Raw genomic sequence first — 26514 nt, 5'->3', positions numbered from 1 at the left:
TAACATAGGAGGTACTTATTACCCTCATTTTCAGATGATGACACAGATGCAGAGGTCAGATAGCTTGATCAAGATCAAAATCCAGTAAAAAGCAAAGCCAAGGTCTAATCGAGCAGTCTGTCTCCTGCAACCCATGTGGTTAATCCATGTTGTTATACACAAAGCTTTGGTAGATTTACTAGGCTATGTTTAGTTTCCCTGATGGCAGGCAATTCAAGCGTTAACAAAACTGAATACCTCGGCCAAAAAATAAAGGCTGGACCACATTCAATGGTAAACCAGAGATCTAGAAAAGCCCAGACTTGGTATGTTGACCACTTGATATACCCAGATAATGTTTCCTTTTTTTTTAAATTAAAATGTAGTTGACACACAAGTTTATGTTAGTTTCAGGTGTCCAACATAATTGTTCAAAAGTCTATACCTTATGCTATTCTCAACACAAGTCTAGCTACCATCTGTTACCATCCAATGCCATTACAACACCACTGACTATATCCCCTCCTATGCTGTACCTTTTCTTCCCATGATTTATTCATTTCATAACTGGAAGCCTGTACCTTTTACTCTTCCTTATGCATTTTGCCCTTCCTCCCAACCTCCTCCCCTCTGGCAACCATCAATTTGTTTTCTGTATTTATGTGTCTGCTATGCCTTGTTTTGTTTTTCAGATTCCACATGTAAGTGAAATTACATAGTCCTTGTCTTTCTTTTATTTCTCTTAGCATAATACCTTCTAGATCCACTCATGTTGTTACAAATGGTAAGATTTCATTCTTTTTTATGCTGAACAATATTCCTTTGTATATATATACCACATCTTCTTTATGCATTCTTCTATTGGTGGACACTTGGGTTGCTTCCATCTCTTGGCTACTGTAAATAATGCTACAGTAAACACAGGGGTGCATATATCTTTTTGATTTAGTGTTTTATTTTCTTTGGGTAAATACCCAGTAGTAGAACTAGTGGAGCATATGGTATTTCTATTTTTACTTTTTTGAGGACTTCCATTCTATTTTCTATGGTGGTTGCATCAATTTACATTCCCACCAATAGTGCATGAGAGGGTTCCCTTTTCTCCACCCCCTTGCCAACACTTATCTTTTGTCTTTCTTATTCTAGCCATTCTGACAGGTATTGGGTGATATCATGGTTTTGATTTGCATTTCCCTGATGATTAATGATGTTGAGCATCTTTTAATGTGTCTATTGGCCATCTGTATATCTTCTTTGGAAAAATACCTATTCAGGTCCTCTGCCCATTTTTTAAAAATTGAAGTATAATGAGCCCTGCCCATTTTTTAATTGGATTTTTTATGTTTGCTTAGTTGTAGAAGTTAACTATTTATTGGTTCTTTTCATAAGTTCTTTATAGCCTTATCAGATATATCATTTGAAAATATCATCTCCCATTCAGTAGCTTACTTTTTAATTTTGTTGATGGTTTCCTTCACTGTGCAACAGCTGTTTATTTTGGTGTAGTCCCAGTAGTTTATTTTTGCTTTTGTTTCCTTGGCCTGAGGAGACTTATCTAGAAAAAAAAGCAGAACAGATTACTACCTATGTTTTCTTCTAGGAGTTTTATAGTTTCAGGTCATACATTTAAGTCTTTAATTCATTTTGAGTTTATTTTAATGTGTGGTGTGAGAAACAGGTCCAGTTTCATTCTTTTCATGTAGCTGCCCAGCGTTTCCAGCACCATTTATTGAAAAGACTGTCTTTTCCTCAATGTATATTCTTGCCTCTTTTGTCATAGACTAATTGACCATATAAGCATGGATTTATTTCTGGGCTCTTATTCTGTTCCATGGATCTATGTGTTGTGCCAGTGCCAATACCATACTGTTTTGGTTATTATTGTAGTATATCTTCAAACCTGGGATTGTGATATCTCCAGCTTTGCTCCTCTTTCTCAAAATTTGTTTTGGTTATTCAGTGTCTTTTGTGGTTCCATACAAATTTTAGTATTATTTGTTCTGTAAAAAATGCTGTTGGTATTTTGATAGGCATTGCATTGAATCTATAGATTGCTTTGGGTAGTATGGACATTTTATGTATAGTTGTTCTTTTTTTAGTGTTTATTTATTTTGAAAGAAAGAGAGAGAGAGAGAGAGAGAGAGAGAGAGAGAGAATCCCACACAGGCTCTGTGCTTTAGGCACAGAGTCTGACATGGGGCTTGATCTCAGGAACTATGAGATCATGACCTAAGGTGAAATCAAGAGTTGGATGCTAAACCAACTGAACCATCCAGGCTCCCCTATATAGCTGTTCTTTAGTCTTAAACATGCAAGCCTTTAAAATATTGAGAATAATATACCCAAACTAGGAAATCTATTAAAAATATCCCCTTAAGAAATATGTTTTTTTTTAATTTTAATATTTATTTATTTTTGATAGAGACAGAGCATGAGCAGGGAGAGGGCAGAGACAAGGGGAGACACAGAATCTGAAGCAGAGAATCTGAAGCAGGTTCTAGGCTCTGAGCTGTCAGCACAGAGCCCGACGTGGGGGTTGAACTCATGAACAGTGAGATCATGACCTGAGCCAAAGTCAGACACTTAACTGACTGAGCCACCCAGGCATCCCTAAATACTAAATACACAAAAATAAACTCAAAATGGATTAAAGACTTAAATGTGAGACATAAAACCATAAAATCCTATAAGAAAGCACAAGCAGCAATTTCTCTGATATCAGCCATAGCAACATCTTTCTAGATATGTCTCCTGAGGCAAGGGAAATAAAAGCAAAAATAAACTATTGGGGATACATCAAAAAAAGTCTTCTGCATAGCAAACACCAACAAAACTAAAAGACAACCTATGGGATGGGAGAAGATATTTGCAAACATGTGTCCTATAAAGGGTTGGTATCCAAACTATATAAAGAACATACAAAACTCAATACCAAAACCCCCGAAATAATCCAATAAAAAAAACTGACAGAAAACATGAACAGACATTTCTCCTAAGAAAAAATACACATGGCTAACAGACACATGAAAAGATGCTCAACATCACTCATCATCAGGGAAATGCAAACCAAAGCTACAATAAAACTACCTTACGTCTGTCAGAATGACTCAGATCAAAAACACAAGAAATAATAAGTGTTGGCAAGGATGTGAAGGGAAAGGAACACCGTGTACTGTTGGTGGGAATACAAACTGGTACAGCCACTGTGGAAAGAAGTATGGAAAAAAGTTCCTCAAGAGATTAAAAATAGAACTACCTTGTGATCCAGCAATTGCACTCCCCAAAAATACAAAACACTAATTCAAAGGGATACATACACTCCTATGTTTATTGGAGCATTATTTACAATAGCCAAGATATGGAAGCAGCCCAAGTGTCCATCAATAGACGAATGGCTAAAGATGTGGCATGTATGTGGTATGTATGTGTGTACACATATAATGGAATATTACTCAGCCATAAAAAAGAATGAAATCTTGCCATTTACAACAACATGGATGGAGCTTGTATAATGTTAAACAAGATAAGTCAGTCAAAGACAAATACCATATGATTTCACTCATATGTAAAATTTAAGAAATAATCAAATATAAAAAAGAGACAGAGAGACAAACCAAGAAACAGACTCTTAACTATAGAGAACAAACTGATGGTTGCCAGAGGGTAAGTGGGTGGAGGGATGGATGAAATCGGTGATGGGGATTAAGAGTACACTTATTATGGGGTGCCTGGGTGGCTCAGTTGGTTAAGCATCCAAGTTCGGCTCAGGTCATGATCTCATGGTTTGTGGGTTTGAGCCCCGCGGTGGGCTCTGTGCTCACAGCTCAGAGACTGGAGCCTGCTTTGGATACTGTGTCTCCTTCTCTCTCTCTGCCCCCACCCCCACCTCCGCTTGTCCTCTTTCTCAGTCTCTCAAAGATAAATAAACGTTAAAAAGAGTACACTTACCGTGATATGCACTGGGTGATTTATAGAATTGTTGAGTCACTATATTACAAAACTAATATAACACAGTATGTTAACTATACTGGAATTAAAATTTAAAAATAAATAGATAAGTAAATAAATAAATATTTAAAAATTAAAAATTAAAAAACAACAACAAAAATATGTCAACCCTTTGGAGATGCTCTTGATGCTGGTGAATAAAGAACTGTGATAGATGGTGCTCCCAGGATAGTCCCTGGAGTTCACTGACTGTTCTTGTGCTGGGAAGGAGTCTATGAAATTCTAAGTTCCTGTTTTGCTCACAAGCCCCTTCTAAGAGACACCTTTTGCAAACAGTTGCTGTGATTCACACCATATATGCTGAATGAAACCTGGTACTTTGGCCTCAGACAAGAGTGTCCAAGTTAAAGGCTAAGTTACCACACAGTTTGATGTGAAGGAGGCCATGCCTCTGAAGTGGCTTGCATGAAGCTTGCCAGGTCAGGAAATTCACTGTGGTTACTGACAAATAGACCACAACATATTATTTTTCTCTCAGAAGTACTAATTCTAGTTGGGGAAATTTGGGGACCCAGAGTGACTATATAGTTGGTCCCTTACATTCTTGCAATAAAGTCTCATTCCCTATTTTAACTTTTAGATATATTTATTCCCCAACTAAAGAAAAATTAAAAAACAAACACAAGAACAGGTACAATTAAAAGAAGAATCCTGAAGTAGACAAAAAAAAATTGGGGGAATGGAGAAAAGGAGATAAGAGACCTTTAAATGGTAACAATTATTACTTTTTGAATATTAATATTGAACTCCTTGTTCATTTTATAAGGGATACTTAAAATCAGATCAAACTTTCCAAGTCTAACAAAAGGAATTCAGAGTGGGAAAATAGTCTCTGTCGTTCTATCCTTTTCCAGAAGAATCTAAGAAAATCAGAGAACTCAAGACATGACCAAAGAATATGACATTTTAAAAACTTTATTTCCCCCCAACTTCATCAAACTTTTTATAAGCTCACCTTGGTGTCAGCTAAAACATCCCTATTTTGTCTGAACAGGCCCATCCAATTCCCCCATCTGTAAATTCAGCTCATGTTCTCAGAACAGGATTTCTCCTCCCTTCGGCCTTCACCTTCCATTGAATACCCTCTACTACATTTCTCCAAAATCCCTATAACAAATATTAGCTCACATACAAGGAAAGCAAGCAGAGTTTCAAAATGGGCCAGGGGCGGCATCCGTAAAAATAGCTCTGAGGAACAACACTCCTTTATCCAATAAAAACACAAGCAGAATTCAGAATAGTTATACTGTGGGATTTGTACATCTATCTGCTCTTTGAAAAGGTAAAATAAACATGAAAAATTCCATAAAATCCTAACTGAAAGTCACCTGCCCATCACCACCACTCTCCTTTCCAATAAACACTTGCTGGCAGAAGCAGGAGAGAAATCGAAGTTTCTTGCCTCTGAAGTGACAAGTACATTCTTTCCTCATTCGCCAAGCTGCTTTTCTCCCTCTGAAGCTCCAGCTGTTCTCAAAACCCAGACATTGTTCCCTTCACTGGCTGGCCTCTGGCTCTAACCCTCAGCCAGGGCTGCATCTCCCTGAAATCTCTTGGGGACACTAACAGCCAGGACTTGGAAGAGGGTGCCTATTTAAAGCGAGTTGGGTTTTTGGCGGGGAGAGAAAGAGGGAGAGAAAGGGGGAGAGATGAATGGGAAACACTGTGTGTCAGCACAAGAACTCAAACAATTGTGTTTGGACAATGCCTGATGCTCTGATGCTGCCAAGTGATGGCTGATGATTCTCATAGTGCTTTCCAGACTTTGACTGTGGGATTCTTTTTCACTGTTGTTCACACCCTGGGACCCCCAAGTTCTGGTGTGGAAAATAAAAAGTGCTCAGAAGATAGGTATATCTATTATGATTACATTTTCTTTCAGTTATATGAATGAGAAGATCCACAGGACCATGGGATACTTTGGGGGGTGGGGGTGGGAGATTTTAAACCCATTCATTTATATAAATAAGCTCCACAAAGAACACTATGAATTAATTCTTCCTCAGATATTATAAAGAGTGTATTGTTTATGTGTCTCTCAATTAACAATATTCCACTCTTGGCCATAAGTATGATAGAGGTGGGAGAAAATGGATACAAAAGCACATTTGTTCACTTCCAAATTGCAGGAAGTCCACAATCAGAAGAAAAGGCAAATACCTGCCATTTTTTAGAAATTCTGGTTTTTTAATCAAGTCAAAGCTATCCTATGTCCAGACTATTCTGACTTGATAAGTAACCAAGAATTCTTTTTTTAACTCTACATATAGCTGTTAACCACTGTCTGCAGTGATTCTTGAAAGTACAACACAATGTCAACCTGGCATTACATTAAGAGATGGTAGCTAACCACTAACCAGCTTAATCAGTTAGAGCTCACATTTGGTGACGTGTGAAGAGGGATCTAAAACCAGACAGGTTTAAACACGATTGTAGTCTATTTCTTACCCTTATAAAAGTATGACTGCACACCATCCGAGACTAGGAATTCTGGCTCTGTTTGTTCCACCACCCCAAGGACATTTCTGTCATCTACATGGTCCAGGATGATCTTCACTTTAGCCGTGAGAAAGGGGAATAAAGGGGGTGGTGGGGGTGGGGGAGTCCACTACTTCTCTTTAATAGCATGACTCAGAATTTGCACATACCCTTTCCACCTACATCCCATTAACCATAATGTGGTCACATGGCTATTGTCTGAAATATGTCTTTATTTTGGGCATTCATATGACAGTTAAATATCAAGAATTCTATTAACTTAATACAGGAATCAGCAAACTATACCTGTGGGCCAAATCTGGCCCACTGCCTGGTTTTAAGTGACCTACAAGCTAAGAAAGATTTTTACATTTTAAAATGGTTGGGGAAAAAATCAAAATTAGAATAATACTTCATGATGTAAAGATTCTGTGAAATTCAAATTTCAGTGTCCACAAATAAACTTTTATTAGAAAACAGCCATACTCACTCATGTAAGTATTGTCTACAGCTGCTTTCATGCTGCAAGAGTAGAGTTGAGTAGTTGTGACAAAGACCACATGGCCCACAAGGCCTAAAGTATTTACTATCTGGTCTTTTTTAACAGAGTTTTCTTACCCCTGCTTTAGAAAAAAACAAACAAACAAACAGGAATTGGTGGATAACTAGCTAATTTGGCCATACCAAAGTAATAAAATTGGGAGTAGAGGAGGGTGGGTTTTTAAAGGGGCCGTAAATGAGTCCTATTTCTTTAAAAGTTCTTAAAATTGTTGGAGCACCTAGGTGGTTCAGTTGTTTAATCATCTGACTTTGGCTCAGGTCATGGTCTTGCGGTTTGTGAGTCTGAGTCCCAAGTGGGGCTCTGTGCTGACAGCTCAGAGCCTAGAGCCTACTTCAGATTCTGTGTCTCCCTCTCTCCCTGCCCCTTTCCCACTTTCACTCTGTCTCTCTCTCTCCCAAAAATAAACATTAAAAAAAGTTCCTAAAATTGTTGAATTAGTTATCCATTTATATTTTAAATATTATCCTCAAACTAAGTGGTTTAAATAGTAATCATGTATTATTTAGTTTCTATGGGTCAGGAATTCAGAAGTTGCTCACCTGGGTGGCGCTGGCTCAGAGACTCTCATAAGGTTGTAGGGCACTGGCAGACACTGCAGTTTCATCTGATGGCCCGACTGGGGCTGAAGGTACCACTTCCAGATTGCTCACTCATATGGCTGCTGGTGAGTGAGGTCTCAGTTCCTCACCACATGGGCTTCTAGCCTGGATGCTAGCTTCCTCCACACTGAATTATCTGAGAGAGAGAAAACAAGAAATAGAGATAGAGGAGGGGAAAAAAACTAGCAGGTAGTCACAGTATTTTTTATATCTAGTCTTCAAAGTTTCACATGTCACTTCCATTAAATTCTTTTCATTAGAAGAGATTCACTAAATCCACTCCAGCCCACACTTAGTAGACAAGGAATTAGTTTCCATCTATTGAAGAGAAACATCAAAGAATTTGTGGTCATTTTAAAACAATCACAATAGCATCTGAGAGAAAAAAGTAAATAATTCATCTTCAGATAATGCTAGGGACATGAGACTAATGATTATGAGATAAGTATAAATTATTTAAGCAGGAAAAAATAATATTAAGCCTTACATTAGAGATGGAAATTGTTATGTTAGAGATGGTTTTCGCTCTCTTCCTTATGCTAATCAGCTGGTAGTAGTTGCCTGGAGTACTATGTTGAGAAAATTCTGATTGATAGATATCAAGTCCACATATTTTCTATCATTAGAGTAAAACTCAAAAGTTTTAAACAATGACAATTTGGAGAAAAAGCAGTATGTGAGGCACATTCAAGTCTTCAGAAAGGTTATCAAACCATACCTGTTAGGCAACTTTCTCAGGATGTTTCTCTAGAATACTGGATCCCATGAGATCCCTTATCTCTCCATCAATCCTTCCTTCCACCAAGCCTTCCTTCCACCAACAAGTAACACTTACGTGTTACTCTGGCCACTGGAGCTAAAATAGGGAACAAAATAAATGCCTCACCTTCATGGTAAACTAGGTATTTCTGTCTTCTGCAAAAAGTCTTCATTTTTCTACTCTTTTCCAAAAGTCATATGTTTTATTTCTCATTACTATCTAGTTACACTAACTAATGTAGATCAATACCATGTAATAGCGATGATTTTTCAGGTTTCTGGTCACTGAATTGCAGGGTTTTTCAGAGTATGTGTCACAGAAGTATCTCCCCTGAGCATTATTAATAGGTGTAACTTGAATAGAAGGGCTTGATGATCACATAAGATTGGAAAATTCCAGATTACACAGAGTTAAACAGTTTTCTCTACTGTAGGCAACTTTAATGGACCCATGAATCACCAGGATAAAGACGGTGTAACATGCTGTATTTCCAAAAGTTACTTGAGTTTAAAATCCTGCATGTTTGTTTTGTTTTGTTTTTACAGAATGCTTGTGGCTTGACAAATGCAGCTGGAGATCCAAAGTCACTGTTTATCTCCCTTTCAGTTCTCTTATGTTTCCCTAAGACCTTAGCATTCAATGAGACACATAAATGTCCATTATTACAGTAATACACAAATCCTAACTGGAAAAGAAATAGTGACAATTATTCTCATAGAATAATTCTTTAATATCTGAGTACTTCAAAGCAATACAAATATTTTAAAACACATAACATATATATATAGAATGTTTGTGCATCCATGTATTTATGTAAAGATGGGCGTGTGTGTGTGTGTGTGCGCGCGCGCGTGCGTGTGTATTTTGGAGTCAAAACAGCTTTCCAAATTACCTGGAAATATAATTTATTAAGTTCACATGGTATGTCAGATACTTGTAGGCATTAAATACAATGATGAACAAGAGAGGATGCTTTACAAATGTTGTCATTAATGTAGTTAATAGCTCAGAAGATTTGAGGACAAAAATCATTAAACACATTATTATCATAGCAGACACTTTGTAAATAGAAGTACAAGATACAAAAAGAGGCTATATCAAGGGCTCTGCCTCATTTAGCATTTGTGTGTACTGTATGTAGCAAAAAACTGATGCCAGTGGCTTAACCATAGAGCCTCACATAATTCGCCTCACATAAAAAGAAGTGCAGAGACAAGCAGCCCAGTGGTTAGTTCCATGGTGTCATCAGTGTCCCTGGATCCCACTTCCTCTTCATTCCTCATTCTCATTATATAGCTAATTCTTCATCCTTGCTGTGGGGTGTCCCAAGTTGGATGTTACTTTCAACCTAACTACCTGTTTTCCAGGCAAGAACAAGAAGGAAAGAAGAGTAAAGGAGTTGAATCTAGCATTTTTGTCAATTATTTCATCAGCCGAAAATGTCATGTAGCTACTCCAAACTGTAAGCAAGTCTGGGAAAGTATTTTAGCTGAATCTGTGGAACTCACTGAGGAATTTGGTTTCTGTTAAACATGAAAAAAGAATGAATATTTGGTAGTCCACTCACCGTGTCTTTTTTCAGACTCTTACATAGTCTGTGAGGGTCAAAGAAGGAAGAAGCTAATAATAATGTTTTTAAAATAGATACTCTTGTTTCTTTCTAAATCATCTCCATTTATCATACTTCTAACCTCCAAATAACTTTACATTAGCAATTTACTTTTGTCAGAAACACAAACTTTTATGGAATTCCTACTACTTCCTTTGAATACCAATGAAATAAATGTGAAAATAATTTCCATTAAATGTTTGAAATTTTCAACTTTACTATGTTAAGAAATGGTGGCTGACTTCTGTTTTTGTTTGAACTGTTTTGGGCCAGCAAAAATAATTGTTCACATTGGCAGAAGTAGAACATTTGCCAGCATGAAAAAGCACTAGTTAGAATAGCATTTAGCATACCATAACATATATTTTCTTACTTTCATAAATCTAGTTTAAAACCTTAATTTTTTATAGCTGTGGCCTCAATACTTCAGAATTTTAACTTTTTTTTCAACTTTGTAGCATATAAAAGTACATGTGTGAGCTTATAATGCCAAGAAAAGTTTTCTTAACGTTATTGCATTTCTACTTGGAATTCTGGCTTCATTTTGGGCAGACCATGCCGAATGCCTTCTTATCCAGAACACAGAAATACATTATTATAGTCACTAATCTCTCTGCTAATGCCTCAAAATTCTCTTTGACTTTCTTTGACACCCAAAGAGTACTTTTCATTCCTTTCTTTTTTCTTTCTTTTTTTTTTTTAGAGTACCAATTCCATGTTACCAACATTCTAATACTCATCTCCTACAAATGGCTGGTGGTACAGGTACTGGGTAATTCTCACTTTTTATTAAATTCAGGTACTGGTATCAAATTCTTATGTCTAATGAACCCAATATGGTTCCTGGAAAATGTATTCGCCCCAAATGCAATGAAGCAAAACACCATCTACGAAGACTATAATTCAAGTTACTCATAAAAGTACACGTTTCCCAATATCCCACCATAGGAAAATGGTTTAACATACATAATACAATGAACTAGTATTTGTGGTGTAAAATGATAATGATAAAGACTGTGACATGGGAAAATGTTTATGATTTAATATTAAGCAGATTGCAACTCAAGGAAAATGAATGCATTAGACAAAAACTAGAAGGTAATATGTAATAATGAAAATAATTGTGGTAGAAGGTCTATAGTATATATTTTTTTCAGTTCCTTAATTTGTTTCCATACAGTCTGATTATTCTTCAATGTGCATGTATTATTTTCATAATTAAAAAATGGGGGATAAAAATAATTTTTTAATAAAGAGATATTATGAGAGTGTGTGGTGCTCTCTACATCTGAACATCCCCTAAGTGCTCAGTGCTAACCTGGATGACTTAGTAGTACAGCTGTATGCTTAGAAAAAAAAAAAAAATCCCTTCTTTGTTCTTCTTCACTGCTATTTACCTCTGCCAGATAATCTCATAGCTCCATGGACATTTGACCACCCACAACACAAGAATAACTTCCTTTCTGCCTTTGGCTGGTAGCACACATGAATTGCTAATCCTTTCTTAAACCTCTAGGTGAACTTCAAATTCTCATGGGACTCATATTTCCTCCAAAGGGCTCACTCCATAAAGAGCCATTCCCTCCATAGAGCTCTTTTCTGATTGTCCCTCACAAACAGTTAAGTGTGAAAAATGATGACCACTCCCCCTCTTTGTTACCTCTGTCTATCCTTTGGCCTGACTTTTAAGGTAAGGGTACCACCAGGTTGTTTTTTTTTTTTTTTTTTTCAACCTTTTGTAGCAAGACTGAGAGGGAAGGGGTGAGTTTTACTGGACACTAATGGAAGGTTCCTATAACACCCACATAAAGAGGTAATGTGGGAAAGCCAAAGCAAGCAGAGTGATTTAAAACCAACTGGAATACAGCCAGGAAAGAAGTTAACACCCTAGGCTTTCCATGAACTTTTCTACTGTGAGTCCTAAGCCAGAGGATCCTTCATGATCAGAAATTATTGGAAACCCAGTTTCAAACTCACTGGAAAAATGATACAAGAAATGCCTAACAGGGAAGGTTTTACTTAGATTACTTGATTAATTAATGACCACATTTCAACAACTCAAGGTTACTTTGTGGATGTAAATGTATGAGTAATACCCAAAACCACAAACCCAGGAGCAATAAAAGGCCTTAAGTTGAAAGTTCTACTGTCAGAATTATCCTGATTTTCCTCCGAGCAACTAGAGAGATGAAAATAAAGAAACCAACAGGAAAATTCATAAATCTGTGACTCTGGAAGGAGAAGGTCACATTCTATTGAGAAGGCGCTTTCCCTGGGTCCAGTAGGAACTGCTTTCTGCAATGCCCTGGGAAGTGAGTCCAGAGTAGAAAGGTTCTTTTCAACTTGTGTCTGGACTTGTCTACCTCTCCTGCTGGCTCACCCACACATTACCACAGTCTTTACCCCTGGTGAGCTCCATATGCCAAACCATCTCTGGAATAGAACTACGCTTCCAATGAACCTACCCAGCCTCCAAACAGCTCTCTAACCAGTGACGAATACCCAAGAGCCCAGTTAAACCCCCAATTTTTATTGACTGGGGACTGAAAGAAAACAGAATACACAAAATTATCAAGGTTCTTGTTAGTTCTCTCCTTTTATTTTTTTAGTGTTTGTTTGTTTGTTTGTTTATTTTGAGAGAGAGAAAGAGAGAGAGACAGAGCATGAGCAGGAGAGGGACAGAAAAAGAGAGGGAGACACAGAATCTGAAGCAGGCTCCGGGCTCCAAGCTGTTGGCACAGAGCCCGACGCGTACTCATGGACTGCAAGATCATGACCTGAGCCGAAGTGGACGCTTAGTTGACTGAGCCACCCAGGTGTCCCAAAGTTGTTGGTTAGTCCTCTGGCTATGAGTTAGCCTTTCTCCTTGTTATGGGTTGAATTGTGTTCCCACCCCACCCTCCCCCCCCCTCTACAAATTCATATGTTGAAGTTTTCACTCCCAGTACCTTAGAATGTGACCTATTCGGGAATGGGTTGTTGCAGGTGTAATTGGGTAAAATGAGGTCATGCTGGAACAGGATGTGCCCTTTATCCAGTATGACCAGTGTCTTTATAAAAAGGGGAAATTTGGACATAAACACTCACAGAAGGAAGACAAGGTAAAGACACACAGGGAGAAGAGAGCCATCTGATTACAGAGACTGGAGTGATTCACCTGCAAGCCAAGGAGTGCCCGGAATCACTGATACACAGCAGAAGCTAGAAGAGGTAAGGAAAGATTCTCCACTACAGATTTAAGAGAGAATATGGCCCCGCTGACACCTTGGTTTCAGACTTCCAGCCTCTAGAACTATGAGACAATAAATTTCTGTTGTTTAAGCCACCCAGTTTGTGGTACTTTGTTATAGCAGCTCGGGGAAATTACTACCATGATCTATCGCCAAAATTTGTTTTATGATCTCTCTGCTGATTTCTTAAAGAACTGGATACTACCTCCCTCTGAGAAACATTTGTTACTCACTTTAGCGTCATTCGTTCACTTTCTCATGTTCTGGGAGGAATTCCACTGGAGGATTTACCAAAACTTCTCAATTAACTTTACTTTTTATTCTCATTTAGAGCCTCCTATTTATAGAGCTAAAGTTAGATAAAACTAGGGTAAAATAACCCTAAATATTGGAAATTAAGTGGTTTCTTTCCCCCTCTTTACTGTTATGCATATTGAACCATCTAAACTTTCTCACAATAATGCAGAAAGTCTTATCTCTTAAATAAATGAGAGAGACTCCGTTTAGTATCTTGCCTAAGTGAAAAACAAAACTAGGATGTGAAGCAGTTTAATAATCAGTCATGTTCTTTCCCCGAAACTGAATGTACTGGCTTCTTTGTTTACTATGTCTTCATTTTAGAGGTCCTCAAGGTGATAAATGAGCATAGAGGGAAACTGTAGCCTAGAATATACTAAGGTGGTTATATATACTAAGTGGCTAGAAGCAGACCAGAAGTTCTACTTTGAACTGTTTTATATCTTTGATTAGTTAAAAATGAGAAACTACTATCTTAAAACAAGTTCTCCCTGCTGGTAGACATTATTACTCAAAACACGGTAGTAAGAAATAACTAGATTTGGTGACAAAAAAAGGGGGGGAGGAATTGCTTTAAATCAGTGTTAAATCAAGGTACATGAATTTTATGAATGGAAAATAATAGCCAAGAATTGAAAAGCAAAGGGTAGCATCTGTCAGATTTAAAAAAAAAAAAAAAGTGAGGACATGAGGAATGCCACTGGAGTCCTGAAATCACCTGAGGCAGGCCGACTCAAGTTTCTCGGCTTGTCAACACCATTAAGAGTCATAGAGGCTGATTTTATCCCACAAGGGCCTCTGTTTAATAGTCGTGGGTGAACCCATTACACATGATTACCATAGCCTTATGATTCTTGTTTCCTTGTGAAAGTGTGTTTCCTGCTCTGAATCATCCTGTAATTTGCTCCATGGGGTTTCCATCTGTTTAGACCAAGTATGAAAAAGAACTGCCTGAATCACATTCTTAATTTGGTGCAATGACAATACATATGGCAATGTAGTAAGGTCACGTCACCAACTTTACACACATATATGCACGGGGGAAATGCAGTGTCTTCTTATTTTAAAACTGATCTAATCTCCTATGCCAGTTAAAGACATCTCTTCCTGCTTAACAACTTCTTTCAGGTTAACTCTCTTTGGGGTAAGTTACCAATCTTTTTAGCACACCTCCTCTTCCCCTTTCTCCTTTCCAATATGTTGTCTGTGGGTATGTGAGAAATCATGTGATTTTAACTATCCGAGGAAGGAGTGTTTACATTCCTCACCTGTAGGTCTTTATGCCTTTTCTTAGTATGTGGGCTTATGAAGCAGTTGGATACAGTTTGGTCCCTGGGAATTCTATGATGACATCTACTGAAATGTGGCTGATCACTCCTAGCTCTACGGAGCATCATGCAGACACCCACTGCTGGAGTCAGTAGATACAGCCATTGGTTCTCAGGAAGTCCCCACACATTGCTGCCTCCTTACTGCGGGTCCATATCTCCAGTGCACTCATTGCCCTCACATGACCTGCAGTGTGGAATCAGGCACAAGACCTCAGGTTCATTCCTCTAGGCACCTTCCTCCATCTGTGTTTATTTCCTTCTCTCACCATGTTAGATATGACTCATGCCAAAGGCAAGGCTTTGCATAAAAATATGCACAAATAGCCCAGTCACTGTGCTTCCCCCATCCCTATCCAGATGGTTTTATAGCCTGTCCTCAAAACTCAAACCCAAAAGAAAAAATAACAAACTTGTGGAGATCCCACCAACCTGCTGCCCTACTTTCTCGTCTCTTCAAATATCTCATGCTTTCATCAGGTCTAACACACACATTATTTCATATTTTAACATTTACTTATATGGATCTTCATAGATATGTGCAAGAAATTCTCTGGGATAAACAACCAAGAGCCTGCCAGACCATAGGGTGTAACAGCAATGAACATGCCACTGCATGCATCCACAGGAGAACATTAGAGTATCTATCATTATATATCCTGACCTCTACTTGGTATGCACATTTCTAATGTCTGCCGTTCTGATAGCTTTAATAGGGCATCTCACTGTTGGCTTTAATTTCTTTGATTACATTTGAGATCTCTTTGGGAATTTGTTAGCCATTCAGACTTCCTGCTTTATACTGCCTTTTCATATCCTTAATGCATTTTTCATTGGGTTTGTGTTTTGTCATTGATGTTGTTGTTTTTTAATAAATATTTTATTATATTTAGAATTTTTAACCTCACAATGATGTCTCTAATTTATGCAGAACTGCCTCCTATACAGTGTAAAATAGGGGTCCAAATTTCTTCTTGTATGAGGAATGTTCCAGTGACACTAAAATAATCTGTTCTTACATCTTTTTTTTTATTATGTCACTTTACCTGTCAGCTGTATGTTTCCCATATTCAAAGTTCAATTTATGAGTCTTTATTCCATTCCACTCTTTGTTCCATAACCAATAATTTTTTTAACAACTTTAAACCACATAATTGTCAAGTGTCTTAATATCTGATGTAGTAAATCCTCTCTTTTCTTTTTTAATGTGGCTTAGCTATTCATAGACTTTTATTTTCCTAGATTTTGTACAGTTTTTCAAGTTCTTCAAAAAAATATAAATGGAATTTTGACTGGAATTGTATTGAGTTTGTAGATTTGTTTGAGGAAAAGTGACATCTGTACTACATTAAGTCAGCCTATCCATTTATTCAGAATGTCTATTATGTTTTTAATGGAGCTTTGAATATTTCTCCACAAAGATATTGGCTTTCTTTTCTAGATTGATTTGTAGAAGTTTATTCATTTGGGGTGATATTGTAAATAACATCTCATTTCAGTTACATTTTCTAGTTGATAATTGCATAGAGAAATACTACTGATTTTTATAAATAGGTCATATATCTAAAACTTTGCTAAACTCTTTTTAGTTCTAATAGCTTTCTCCTATTTCTGCTAGAATTGCTATGCATACAGTCATTTCACCACCAAAATGACACTAGGTAACACTAACATGTAGCACTATGTTGGTTGGCATGTCATAGGTTTGGAGGAAAACTGCATATTCTCCCTTTTTCTTAAACCCATAAACTAAAAAACATTCACAATTGATAGTGAAACATTTTTAAATTAAAATTAAAAAAGAGCCAGGGTGCCTGTGTGGCTCAGTTGGTCAAGCATCCGACTTTTGTTCAGGTCATGATCTCAGTTTGTGAGTTTGAGCCCCACTTAAGGTGAGCTTGGACTCCGCACTCTCTCTCCCTCTTTCTCTCCCTCTCTCACTGCACCTCATGGGATTCTCTCTCTCTCTCTATTTCTGCCCCTCACTCACTTGCAGCTCTTTCATAAATAAATAGTAGGTAGGTAGATAGATAGATAGATAGATAGATCAGAGCCAATAGGGCAATATGAAAAAATTCCCTATAATTCTTTTTTTCTATTCTCTTGCTTGGCTTAAGTTTGATCTTTTTTTGTTTTCAGATTTTGAGTTATTTGAATTTTATATATTCCATAACTTGAACGGTTACCCTTATAATTTTCACATGCACAATTTGACTTAAAATCTGAAACAATTTAACTCTCTTCTTCCTGAATAAGTAAAAGTTCTGCTGAACTTTTCACTCTACTCACATTCCTGTTTTATACATTATTGTCAGTATTTTACCTCCATATATGTTTTATCTCCAAGCTAATCAGTTCTATTTTTATTATTTACAGAGTTAGTGATTATTTAGATATTGCCATGTAGGCCCATTTCTTTTTATCACATTGCCTCTTGCTTCTCATTCTTTCCTTCTATACATTCAAAAGTTTTATTCCTAAAGTGTGTCCTTAATTTTTTCCATGAGAATCTATAACTAGTAAATTCTTTCAGGATTACTCTTCAATGTTTTCATTTTATCTTTGCCATTGAATCATAGTTTAGTTGGGTATACTAGATTGGCAACTATGTTTTCTTTAAAGATATTTCCCTTCTTTCTTAGATCTTCTATTGTTGCCACTAAGAAGCCTGTTGCCAATCTAATTACCTACCCTTGTAGTTAATGTTTTCTCTTCTCTGTTAGTGTTTTAGGTTTTCTTTTTATTTTCTGTATTTCGTACTCTGAAGTTTGATTCTGATGTGTAAAGTAGATTTATTCATTTATTCATTTTGTCTTTCTTGGAGCTTATTTACCACAAAATTCAACTCTGAGCTTATTATTAACCTGCTCTACAGAAGTCCAATTTAGACACAGACCTATCAGAAGCTACTTAATGGATTTACTATAAATCATCCCAGTCTGGAAAATTGTCCATTTAGACTTCATTAGCTTCCTCCGATGCAAAATCTTATGAATTGAGTTGACATGCCTTTGGCTTTTGTCAAGGTTCAACATTAGCCATATACATAATGTTTCTGTATAGTCTATAAATCATACCTGAAAACATTAGTTACAAAACTAGGATGTGAACAGTTCCGAATTTCTCTACCTCCACCCACAACTATTAATCATTCTCTCCTTTCATTCTGGCTCTGGGAAACAGGAGTATCTTTTTCCCTTTTCAAGATTCACCCATCTTTCCTTCCACTGTCTCTGACATTTGGCTCAGTAATTACACCTTTACTCCAAGGCCATTTAAGTCTTTTCAACTCCACCCACTCCTACTTACAGGTAGAGAATATTCAGGGTCTACACTTTTTTTAATTTTTAATTTTATTTATTTATTTTTAAATTTACATCCAAATTAGTTACCATATAGCAATGATTTCAGGAGTAGATTCCTTAGTGCCCCTTACCCATTTAGTTCATCCCCCTCCCACAACTCCTCCAGTAACCCTCTGTTTGTTCTCCATATTTATGGGTCTCTTATGTTTTGTCCCCCTCCCTGTTTTTATATTACTTTATTTCCCTTCCCTTATGTTCATCTGTTTTGTCTCTTAAAGTCCTCATATGAATGAAGTCATATGATATTTGTCTTTCTCTAATTTCACTTAGCATAATACCCTCCAGTTCCATCCACCTAGTTGCAAATGGCAAGATTTCATTCTTTTTGATTGTTGAGTAATACTCCATTGTATATATATATACCACATCTTCTTTATCCAGTCATCCATTGAAGGACATTTGGGCTCTTTCCATACTCTGGCTATTGTTGACAGTGCTGCTATAAACATGGGGGTGCATGTGTCCCTTTGAAACAGCATACCTGTATCTCTTGGATAAATACCTAGTAGTGCAATTGCTGGGTTGTAGGGTAGTTCTATTTTTAGCTTTTTGAGAAACCTCCATACTGTTCTCCAGACTGGCTGTACCAGCTTGCATTCCCACCAACAATGCAAAAGAGATCCTCTTTCTCTGCATCCTCACCAACATCTGTTGTTGCCTGAGTTGTTAATGTTAGCCATTCTGACAGGTATAAGGTGGTATCTTATTGTGGTTTTGATTTGTATTTCCCTGATAATAAGTGAAGTTGAGCATTTTTTCATGTGTCGGTTGGCCATCTGGATGTCTTCTTTGGAGAAGTGTCTATTCATGTCTTTTGCCCATTTCTTCACTGGATTATTCATTTTTTGGGTGTTGAGTTTAATCAGTTCTTTATAGATTTTGGATACTAACCCTTTATCCAATATGTCATTTGCAAATATCTTCTCCCATTCTGTCAGTTGCCTTTTAGTTTTGCCCTGTGCAGAAGCTTATTATTTTGATGAGGTCCCAGTAGTTCATTTTTGCTTTTGTTTCCCTTGCCTCCAGAGACGTGTTTAGTGAGAAATTGCTGCGGGCAAAATCAAAGAGGTTTTTGCCTGCTTTCTCCTCGAGGATTTTGATGGCTTCCTGTCTTACATTGAGGTCTTTCATCCACTTTGAGTTTTTTTTTGTGTATGGTGTAAGAAAGTGGTCCAGGTTCATTCTTCTGCATGTCGCTGTCCAGTTTTCCCAGCTACAAGGTCTACACTTTCTATAAAATAAATTTTTTTTTCCTTATCCTTTCCTGTCCCTTAGGCTAATTACCTCTCTTTGCCATCCTCACAGCTGAACTTCCAGAAGAAAGGGAGAGCTTTTCTCTCCTATACCACTCCTGCCACCACCACCACCACCACCCCCCCCCCCCCCCCCCCACACACACACACATCAATTCCATTCCAGCTCTGCTGAAATCTAGCTTCTTCTCCCAGTGGTTTCTCATGGAAACCACTGAAGGCAAGATTACTAACGACTTACTGACCTCCAAAACCAGAGGAATCTTTTAAGGACAAATCCTCTTTGGATGCTCTAAGGCTTTGGATATTTTTGCCTAATTTGTCATTACTAACTTTTTCACTCTATCAGAATTCTTCTCTGGGCTTTTCAGATTGCTCTTCTTTGGATCACTTTTCATACTGTACTACTATTTCTCTGCTTCCCTTTAAGTGAGGAAGATCTATGGGGTATTCCTGGTCCTCTTCTCATACCACTTCCGTGGCTTCAGCCTGTAAGTTGAAGACTCTGATATCTATCTGTCTCTAAACTTGCCTCTCCTGAGTACCAGATCTAATAACGGCTTGCTTGACATTTTCACCTGGATGTCCAACAGTATCTCAGACACATTGTATCCAAATGGAAGTCCTTTTTTTCCCTTTCAAACTTTCTTATATTCCCTATTTTGATAAGTGCCATTGTCATTCACTACCCAAACTTAAAACAGAGTGATATTTTAGTCCTGTGTTGTCCAATAGAAATTTCTACTAAACAAACAAAAAAAAGAACTTTTCGTAATTATGGTAATGTTCTGTGTCTGTGCTGTCCAATATTGTGTCCAAGACACTCATGATCATAGAGCACGTGGAATGTGGCTAGTGGCTGAGGAGATGAATTTTCACTGCATTTAATGTAATTTAAATTTAAAAAGCCTTATGTGGCTATCCTATGGGAAAGCACAGCTCCAGTCCTTCCTCTCACCTAAATAATTTTTGCTATCAGTTCTATCTCCGATAAGATAATTTCTATCTCCTAAATTTTTCTTGAAAAGATATTTCTCAAAGCAATTCTTCTTTCCTATCTCCACTGTTACCATTTGAAAACACCAATATGTTTATGTCCTTTCCCTGTCTTAAATGTCTTCATTAACCTCACATTTTATATTTTACATAAGATAATATCTTAACTTCTAGTCCTGTAATAGTCTACAAAGCTTTCCATGATTTAGTCTACCATTCCCCCAGCCACTCTCACCACTGCCACACTCCTAGTATCCTCTATAACAAGCAAACTGAACTCTTTGCTCTTTTCCTATGTTCCCTGTAATATCTCCAAGCTCTTGCACACTATGTACTTCTTCCCTGTATATACTTTCTCTCTATCTCTGTTTCATGAATTTCTACTCAAACCAAGGGGACAATGTCACCTCCTCAGACTGTTCCTGACCATCCATGGAAATATAGCTACCACCTTCTTTACATGTTCATAATATGTAACAGCTGCTCTATCAAAGAAATCAGTATCTTTCCTATATTTGCTGTGTATCTCTTTCATTCTCCTCCAGAGCAAGGACAGTGTCCCTATGGAACATTTTTACTCCCATATGTGAATGAATGAATGAATGAATGATCACAAAATTCCAATTTCTTCTACAATCAAAGGCCAGAAATGTACCACCTGAAAAATCTGAGTGCTTCCTTTTTTAAATAGCTAAAATTATAAACCTATGTATTTTCTTCTGTCTGTATAAGCCATATATCTATATCTATATCTATATCTACATCTATATCTATATCTATGTAGATATATATATATATATATATATATATATATATATATATATATATGAAAACAGAGCTTTCCTTACTTTTCATACCTGAATTTAGGCAAATCACATCACACCTCTGGACATAGCACTTGTTATCTCACTAATCCCCAACTCTCTATCTGAACAATGGGGATGATTGTATGGAAACTGTGGAAAAAAAGAAAAGAAAGGTGAGGGGAAAAAACATGCAGTAAACCCTCACCAGGAGGTATACTTTCTCAGGCTTCCCTAAGAGCTCACAGGAATACATTAGATGCCCATGATTTGAAGTTGAAATGTCACCAGATCTAAGAAGCATCTCACTTTTTAATTTCTTCTGTGAGGAAGAGCAAGTGGTAGATCAATACCATGATCAGAGCTTGGTACAAGGCATGGCCAAAAACTAATTCCCCAAGCCATGCCTGATGGCACTTTTAGGTAGATGGTTCTGATTTTGAGTTTGGTCTAGAGACCATAATTATAAACTCATTCTCTGTAATAATAGTCTATAACTGATAGGGTTTTCCTGAGAGTTCAAGAAGATCTTAATTTGATCATCTTTTTGAAGTGCCTCACCCATAAAAAAAGCTCAATATGTGATAGGTCTGATTAATATTTATAGAATTCAATAATTTTACATGTTTTCAAACTGCAATAATTTTGAGTGCCAAATCATAAATTTCTTGTACTCAACTACTGAGAAGTCAGACTGGAACGTTATTAATGGCTGATATATGCATATGTACAGCCTTTACCAAGGTTGTACATTTTTTGTTTGATTATTTGATTGATGTCTGTCTCCTCCACTAGACTGTGATCTCCATGAAGGCAGAGGCCTTGTCATTTTTTGGATCCCCAGCACTTAAAGGGCCTGACACATGTGAAGCACTCAATAAATAGCACTGAAATAATTTGCTTACTTATTTGAAAAACATTTCAGGTACTCTGGTAGAAACTAGGGATACAAAGATGTCTCAAAGAAAGTCTTCTGCCATCAATGAACTCTAGGTTAGTTGACAGGTCCCTAAATCAAACCAATGATTACAATAGAGGAAAGTAAGTCTTAGTAGAACAGATGGAGTGCTGTGGGAAACTATAAGATAAATATTTAGTCAGGAGAGTGGGAGAATTAAGAAAGGCTTTCCACAGGTGACAGTTGAGATCATCTAAAACTAGGCAGGAAAAAGAGAAAGCAGTTCAGGGAGAGCAAGAAACACAGAAATGAGAATGTTAGAGGAAAGGCAAGTTTTTCTGTTTCATTGGAGAATTTTATTTATTATCAAAATAAAGAGTAGCAAGAAACACTATGGAGAAGTAGGGAGAAATCAGAACATGTTTTGTGAACCATGTTAAGGATTTTGAATTTAATTGTGAAGGCAATCTGGAGACACGGAAGGATTAACAGAGAAAGATGATAACCTGAAAAATGAACTAAGTGAACTAAATTTAATACTCAGATATAGTAACTGTATGTACTAGTTAGACTAAACTACTATAAAATGACAGGTCCAAAATACAATGACCACAGAGGTTCATTAGACACTCAGAGAGCAGCCTAGGGCAGGTATTTTTGGTTGCCTTTGGAGAAGAGAAAGGGTCTATCTGCTGCTCACAGTTGTTCTAGGCTAACAGATCTGTGTCATATGCAATATATGGCTTCCGAAATCACTCTGGTATTCGGGTCACCATTCCACCCTTTGTGAATGGGTTATGGCATAAAGAAACACCATGGAAAGCTTTATGAGTCAGATCAGGAAGTGGCACAGATCACTTCCATTCACTAGGACCCACTGGCTAGAACCAAATCATATGACCACATCTGACTACAAAGAAAACTGGGAATTGTAGTCTGGGTGTTTGCTAAGGCAGTTTCTACCACACTATTTTAGTTTAGGATTTGAGGCATATTTGTGTTCTCTTTCCCCTAGATGATTTTGTATTTTATTTTCTATTTTAATTATCCATATTTCATTATGTCTCAAATATATTTTAAATGAATGCAGAGTACAAATTATAAATAAAAAAATAATCATGAATTTAGTTTATGTCAACAAAAGTGTATAGTATTTTATAGTTCATAGCGGGCTTTCACACTATTTTTTTTTAAAGCAACTCTTTGATGCAAGCAGGAAACTGTTGTTACCACCATTTTTAAGATATGTAACTCAGGTAAATGACTTATCTGAAGTTGTCCAATTATACTCATTCTAACAGATATTTAATGTGAGAAACATTTAATTCCTTGAAATCCATCTAAAATGTAAAAGTATTTTTTTTTCAAATCATTTTAAGAACTTTTTTTCTTGATTCAAAAATAAAGGACATCCAGAGTTCATGTGGAGGTCCATTTTGAAACACTTTGATTCATATAACTCAGCAAAGTTCACCTCAACCACAAACACCGAGTGCACACAGAAACATAAACACTGGGAATGATACTCTAAACAGACTCCATCTGAGCTAGTATCTTCACGCTCTAGGAAGAAACATTTGCAAAAGAGGCAGTGAGAGAAGGCACTAGAAGCATAGATTCTCACACTCAATTTGTTCAAGGGGCTCAGATGGTGTGTTAGTCTCCTAGGGCTGCTGTAACAAAGTATCTCAAAATGAATGGCTTAAACACCAAAAATGTATTCTCTCACAGTTCTAGAGACTAGAAGTTTGAGACAAAGGTGTCAGTGGAGTCATGTTTCCTCTGAAGGTGTTGGGGATCTGTTCCTGGACTCTTTCCTCCCTTCCGGTAGTTTTCTGGCTTGTGGCAGTGTAAGTCCAATCTTCACAGAATTGTGAGATAATAAATATCTCATTTGCTTAACTTTGGCTTGTATTTAGTCAATGAGACAAAGACCTACATATTAGGAAATTAATAGCCTGCAAGGGAATGAAGAGAGCTTTCGTATGCCCAAAGAGTTGGAAAATATAGCAGGTTAAAGAAGCCAACAAAAAATTCCAAATGCTCAGGCCATGTAAGGTTTGCCCTTCAGAACATTTTTACCAGCATTTGGCATGATGCCCCTGACCAACCCTTCTCTGGAAAGCGAACAATGTGTCAGCCCCCCACATCTATGTAAGTTTCCCACTTGTCTCCACTGAGCGACATTCTTCCCATGAGGTCATGTTCAGCTCCTATCCTTATTCCAAATGACTTTTCAATCCTTTTGGCACCTAGCTTTTGTGTATTTCAATTGTGGACCCATAAAAAACAAACTAAACACAAGATACGGTACAGAGACCTCATCTGTTCTACAGAAAAACACCTTTGTGGTTCTTCCCCAGTCCAACCCAACTTCCCCCCCACCCCCAGCCCTTCTCTAACCCTCCAAAGAAAAAAGGAGGAGGGGGGTAAAATGTTTTGACTATTGACCATTGCACTGGGAAGGTACCGCTTCCTTGAAAACTCATGCCCTGGTACCTGGCACACTGAACCTTCTGCTGCTTCGCTTTTCTGACTGCGTGGACACACTTGCCAAGCCAACATCTGTGGATTGCATGACTTTACAATTAGAGGAGATGGAGAGTATGTGTTAAAATAGAAGAAAAATCTTCTTCAGAGAAGAACATCATCTCTAGAGAGATTATCTGATAGGACTTGCCCCTCAAACTTCCATACAACTTTCTCTTCCCCACCACCCCAGGGCTCTTGTCCCCAAAATTAGCCTAAGGGATGGAATCACATCTAGTCCAGATCAAGGCAAGTTTGGCAGATTTAGGGGTTGAATGGTGACAAGTTAGTAACAATCTGCTTTTCTCTGCAAATTGCTGAGGCAATGGCGTTCCTTGGCTAATTCAAAAATCAGGTGATGCCCAAATAAACTACAGCACATTCTTGTCTAGGGTTCTTATCCAAGAGCCAAAGCAAGGTGCTGCCAGAGGCTACAGGTCAAGTCTCCTGCTGAAACTCAACCCCACCATGAGATTGGCATTCCAGGGCTGTTCCTTTTAAAGTGATGAGAGTTGGGACAAAAATTTAGAGGGTTATCAGGTAAAAGGCAGAGGAGGAAGACAAGAAGAGAGGGTAGCTGTCTATTAGACATGCTGCTTCTATGAATGTGGTCATCATGAAGACCAAGTTGGGCAGTGGTTTTATAGGGTTGCCAAACCCAGATGTGATGTGAACAGTGTGTGTTCCATATTAACCTACAAAGAGGATCTTCTCTGTGATCTTTATTTCAATCCCCCTATTCCCTCCCATTATGTTAAATGGTATCATTAGCTTCCAACACCAGTCTGTCACAAGTCCTGTCAATGAAAGCTACTACATAACTCTTTCTCAGACACATCTGTTTTTCTTCATAACCATTGCCATCCGAGTAGCTCTAGCCATCAGCATCTTCTTTCACTTGAATTAATGACAATGGTCCCTTCTCTCCCCATCCCCTCCCTCCCCCCACACTCTTGTTTCTTTCTAATCTATTCTATTATCAGGATGGCCTTTCTCAAATGCAAACATAAACATATCATTCCACTGCTTAAAACCCCAGCAAGGTTCCCTGATATTTTTATAATAAACTAGAAACTCACCATGGCCTTTAAGACCCTACCTCTATGGCTTCTGCCTAACTCTCTAGCTTCTTCTCTTCTTCCCAAATGCATTCTATGACTCAACCATGCCAAAATCCTTGTAGTTCCTCTAATGAGTCTTCATTCTTCCCTGACCCACTACTCAACTCCCAACCCCACTCTTTAAGCTCTCTTCTTGTTGTTTGAGATCGTCCTCTCCTCCTCCTCCTCTTCCCTCTCCTCCTCTTCTGTCTTCTCATGATTTGCTAACTTCTATTTACCCTGCTGGGCCTCAATTCCAATTTCACTTCATCTGGAAAGCCTTATCTGCCCCTTGCTTTGTAAATCTGGGTTAAGTGTCCCTCCCATGCTCTTTCTCAGAACCCTTACTTTCTCTCTGCATAAAGGACAAGGCTAAGGAGTTTGAATCATCTCACTACCTTTGAGCCTTGATGGAGCCCCTACTCCTGGTGAGGGGCTTGAACCATATGGAAGATTCAAGGATTCCTTCCCTGCCTCTGGCCTAAGGCCTGCAGATGGGTAGACTGGGGCTTCTCTTACCCTTTTTCTTAGGTGTTTACAGAGATTGTCAGCAACCTACCAAAGGTAACCAGAATATGCCACCTTAAAATATGCTGCTTTAATTAAAGGCAATTTGAATAAAAGGCAATTAAGCAGTAAACCTAGGGAAAAAACTCCCTGTTTTCTACATAAAGGCAGAAAATAAATTATTTTACTAAAGACAAACTCTCATTAGCTCAT

General features: G+C 37.6%; 1 protein-coding gene across 1 annotated transcript in view; it reads right to left on the bottom strand.

Moving 5' to 3' along the window:
- Positions 1–1477: 1477 nt before the first annotated feature.
- Positions 1478–26514, bottom strand: part of LOC125164074 (cytochrome c oxidase assembly protein COX18, mitochondrial) — a 79472-nt gene continuing 54435 nt past the window's right edge. The window contains exons 11-13 of the transcript XR_007151633.1: positions 8345–8482; positions 7567–7762; positions 1478–1534 (exon numbers count right to left, since the gene is read on the bottom strand). The gene's annotated coding sequence lies outside the window, so the exon portion shown is untranslated. The remainder of the gene's footprint in view (positions 1535–7566; positions 7763–8344; positions 8483–26514) is intronic.

Source organism: Prionailurus viverrinus, chromosome B1 (assembly GCF_022837055.1).
Source record: "Prionailurus viverrinus isolate Anna chromosome B1, UM_Priviv_1.0, whole genome shotgun sequence".
Taxonomy (NCBI): Eukaryota; Metazoa; Chordata; class Mammalia; order Carnivora; family Felidae; genus Prionailurus; species Prionailurus viverrinus.
This window is presented reverse-complemented; position numbering and strand designations above follow the sequence as displayed.